The sequence below is a fragment of the Aristolochia californica genome, unplaced genomic scaffold (genome assembly GCF_029961685.1).
Source record: "Aristolochia californica isolate CCGP_79_NKW_82.1479 unplaced genomic scaffold, dmAriCali1.0.hap1 SCAF_1, whole genome shotgun sequence".
Taxonomy (NCBI): domain Eukaryota; kingdom Viridiplantae; phylum Streptophyta; class Magnoliopsida; order Piperales; family Aristolochiaceae; genus Aristolochia; species Aristolochia californica.
In genome coordinates this window covers 24,500,808-24,505,563 of record NW_027181770.1, presented here as the reverse complement: position 1 = coordinate 24,505,563, position 4,756 = coordinate 24,500,808, and the positions used below count along the sequence as shown (strand labels likewise).

The 4,756-nt window shown below is 40.7% G+C and overlaps 1 non-coding gene across 1 annotated transcript; it reads right to left on the bottom strand.

Moving 5' to 3' along the window:
* Positions 1-1,292: 1,292 nt before the first annotated feature.
* On the bottom strand, positions 1,293-1,399 carry LOC137965287 (small nucleolar RNA R71). The gene has a single exon (XR_011116047.1). It is a non-coding gene; the product is annotated as a small nucleolar RNA R71 (small nucleolar RNA).
* Positions 1,400-4,756: the final 3,357 nt, after the last annotated feature.

Here is a 4,756-nt window from a genome sequence, read left to right as displayed (position 1 = left end):
GAGCGAGAGGAGGAAGAAGGGGAGTAATTCATCATTATTGAATTTAGTTTTTATATAGTTTGAACTTAGGTTTTGAATGTTAATTGAATCTGATTTGATAATTAATGTTTATTGAATTTTTTTTTTTGGATATTTGATTAAATTAGCTAATTAGGGTAGGATTATAATTGAGGTTGGATTTTGGTATTTTAATCCGATTTCTATCTTTCACTCTGTGCGCCTGAGAGGGGATAGACACAAGGATTGAGAAATCGGATTTGTGGTTACGTGGTGCTCGAGAGAGGCACGAATCACCGTAAAATCCAGAGTTGACGTTTCCTATTGTGCAAGTATTTAACCAGATAATTGCTTGATAATTTAGGATATAATTAGTGTTTAGTTCATATTAATTCGTCATATTTGGTTAGGCTAGTTGATTTAAGAATACACAAAATTCTGTCCTCCCTGTGGATATGACCCTCACTTCCCGCTAAATTACATGAACGATTCGTACACTTGCGAGGTCTTAAAGCCGATGTAATTAAATTATACATCAAGTTTTTGGTGCCGTTGCCGGGGAGGCACATGTTAAGCGTATTTCTTTGTTCTCCACAGTCTTAGGTTAGATTTATTTTATTTTATTTTATTTTTATTTATTTATTTTTATTTATTTATTTATTTATTTTTTTCATAATTTTAGTTTTGTATTTTTTATGGAATTATTTTTATTTCTTCTAGTTAGTTCATATTTTTAGTAGTGAGTTTGTTAGCTTAATTTGATAGTTCATTTTGTTTCTTTTTGTGTTTTTATGCACGGGCGCCGCTCCCTAGGTGGACCATTTGCTCCCTTTGTTGAAGAGGTAGAACATATTTGTAGGAAAACACCCGAAGTCAAGTTAGGAGCTACCATGGCCAATCAGGGCGAACCATTATAGTTACCTGCAGCAGGTGACCGTAGAGCCCTGAGGGATTATTCTATCCCATCCCACTTCACATCACCTTCTTGCATTATATTGCCACCCACTACTGCCGCCAGTTATGAGTTGAAACCGGGTGTGATCCAACTCCTCCCTACATTCTATGGGTTGGAGAAGGAGGACCCATATTACCACATCAAGGAATTCTTAGATATTTTTGCAACTTTTAAATTCCAGAATTTCTCAGATGACTCTATCCGGTTAAGACTTTTTCCATTTTCACTTATGGATAAGGCCAAGTCTTGGCTTAATTCCTTAGAGGTGGGCAGCATTACTTCATGGGACACATTAGTCATAAAATTTTTGTCCAAGTACTTTCCCATTCAGAGAACTACAGCCCTCAGGAGAGAAATCTCCAACTTTATGCAGCAGCAGGGTGAACACTTTTATGAGGCTTGGGAGAAATGGAAGGATTTGATCCGTAGGTGTCCGCATCATGGGTTTGAGAAATGGCATTTAGTGCAATACTTTCATCAAGGTCTTACACCTCAGGTTAGATCCATGGTAGATGCAATGAGTGGTGGGAGTTTGATGGGTAAGAGTGCTAGTGAGGCGTGGGACTTCTTTGAAACGTTGAGTGATCAACAGTGTGGTTCATCATTTAATGTTGATAGGAGATCCCACGAAGCCAAAAGAGGGGGTCTTTACGAGGTTAGTGAAACACCCATGCTCATGGCCAAGATTGAAGGGTTGACTAGAAAAATTGATGCCCTTATGGTGTCCAAGAGTTCACCTTCTCCTAACCCATCTACTGTCTGTGCCATATGCTCTGGTTCATCTCATCCCACACAAATGTGTCTATCTAGTTCATCCTACCCAGAGCTCATTGAGGACTTGAATGCAGTCCAGAATTTTCATAGACCGAACCGGAATGATCCTTTTTCATAAACATATAATCCGGGTTGGGCTAGGCACCCAAATTTCTCATGGTCCAAGGGCCCACAGGTTGGGGGTCCTCCAGGGTTTACTCAACCCCAAGCTCCGCGCCCACACTTCACTCAACAACCATTGATTCCACAAAAACCTTCACTTGAGGATACACTTCAATTATTCATGCAGAATACACAGTCCTCCATTGCTAAACTTGAAATACAAGTGAGTCAGTTGGCCAGCCACATGAGTGAACAAGCACAAAATAGACTCCCGAGTCAAACCATTCCTAACCCCAAAAGCACACATGAGAGTGAGTTGAGTTCCAAACCCCACCATGAGCAAGCCAAAGCCATAACCACCCTTAGGAGTGGTCGTGAGTTGAACAATGGGGTAGGGACCACTAAGTCTAAGGAGTCAATGGATGACAATGGGGACACATCATTGAGTGAAGAACCTCCAAGTTCTCCACCAACAACAAAGCAGATCTCTAACCTAGTCCCATTAGCTCCTTATCCGCAGAGGTCATCGGGCCCACCTAGGAAAGGAGATAGCATGCATGAAACGTTGGAACTGTTTAGTAAGGTTCACATTAACATTCCACTTCTTGATGCTATTAGGCAAGTGCCTGCCTATGCCCGATTTTTGAAAGACCTTTGTACACAGAAGAGAAAACAACATGTTAACAAAAAGGTCTTTCTTACTGAGAATGTAAGCTCAATTCTGAAGCATAACACTCCTCCTAAAGTTAAAGATCCTAGATGTCCCACAATTTCATGTGTCATTGGTGAACATACCATCCAGAGAGCTCTTCTTGACTTAGGGGCAAGTGTGAATTTGCTTCCTTTCTTTGTGTGCCAGCAATTAGGTTTTGGGGAATTGAAGCCTACTCCCATCACACTTCAACTAGCTGACCGTTGTGTCAAGATACCACGAGGAATAGTTGAAGATGTTTTGATAAAAGTGGACAAATTTCTGTTCCCGGTTGATTTCATTGTTCTTGATACAGAACCAGTAGTCAATGTGACCAACCAAATTCCTGTCATCCTAGGACGTCCCTTCTTAGCCACATCTAATGCTATCATTCATTGTAAAAGTGGTGAGTTGGAGTTGTCTTTTGGAAATTTTAAGGTCTCATTGAATGTATTTAATGCCGGGCACCACCCACTTGAATCTGATGATCTGAGTCCTGCATTTAATATAGAAACTGTTATGCTTGATAACGAATCCACTCTTGAATCTTTTGAATCTTGCATAACATCTTTAGACATGGACTATTTTGATGAGGAAACATATTTTCGAGAGCATAATTCTTTACTCAATTATGTACCTCTGTTGGAGGAAGCTTATGAGGTTATCACAACTGAACATCCACAGGATCTTCCTTTTGACTTGGACAAACCTCTTGAAACTTCCAAGCTAGACCTTAAGACACTTCCTCCCACATTGAATTATGCGTTCTTGGGACCCATGAACTCATTACCAGTCATTATTTCCTCTTATTTGAGTACTGAGCAGGAGGAACAATTGACTGAAGTTTTACAAGCACACAGAGAGGCATTGGGGTGGACTCTTGATGCCTTAAAAGGGATTAGCCCCTCCATATGCATGCATCGTATTCATTTGGAGGAGGGGACTAAAGCCTCACGTGAGATGCAATGTAGGTTAAATCCCCATATGCTGGAGGTTGTGAGAGAAGAAGTCATCAGGTTGCTTGTGATAGGAATCATTTACCCTATTTCCGATAGCACCTGGGTGAGTCCAATTCAAGTTGTCCCTAAGAAAGGGGGGATAACGATAATGAAAAATGAGAGTGGTGAATTGATTCCCACAAGAACTACCACCAAGTGGCGTGTCTGCATTGACTATAGAAAACTTAATTCCGCCACTAGGAAGGATCACTTCCCACTACCTTTCATTGATCAGGTACTAGAGCGATTGGCCAGCCACAATTTTTATTGCTTCTTAGATGGATACTCCGGCTACAATCAAATTCCCATTGCTCCAGAAGACCAGGAAAAGACCACATTCACGTGTCCGTTTGGCACCTATGCTTACAGACACATGCCTTTTGGTTTATGCAATGTGCCCGCCACTTTCCAACGGTGCATGATGAGTATCTTTTCTGACATGATTGGTGAATTTTTCGAGGTCTTTATGGATGACTTTTCTGTGTTTGACTCTAGTTTTGATACATGTCTGCACAATCTTTCACTCGTATTGTCCCGTTGCATTAAGTCCAATTTAGTCTTGAATTAGGAAAAATGCCACTTCATGGTGAAAGAAGGAATTGTTTTAGGACATGTAGTGTCTGAGTGGGGTGTAGAAGTGGACAAAGCCAAGGTTGACCTAATTGCCAATCTGCCACCACCTACTTCTGTGAAGGGGGTGTGTTCTTTCCTTGGCCATGCTGGGTTCTATAGGCGTTTCATTAAAGACTTTAGCAAAATTTCTCGTCCTTTGACGAATTTACTTGCTCAAGATGTTGCTTTCGCCTTTGATGATGCTTGTATTCATGCTTTTGAAACACTGAAGAAATGTTTGTTCACTGCACCCATTGTCCAACCCCCTATTTGGTCTTTGCCTTTTGAGTTGATGTGTGATGCCTCTGACTATGCATTGGGGGCTGTTTTGGGGCAAAAGACGGATAAAATGCCCTGTGTCATTCAATATGCTAGCCAAACTCTTCATGATGCTCAATTGAATTACACTACCACTGAGAAGGAGTTGCTAGCAGTTGTGTTTGCCTTGAACAAATTCAGATCATATCTGTTAGGGTCAAAGGTTATAGTGTTCACTGATCATTCTGCTTTGAAGTACTTATTATCCATCAAGGACACTAAACCTCACTTGATTAGATGGATCTTGCAATTGCAAAAATTTGACCTTGAGATTCAAGATAAGAAGGGTTGTGAGAATGTTGTTGCTGA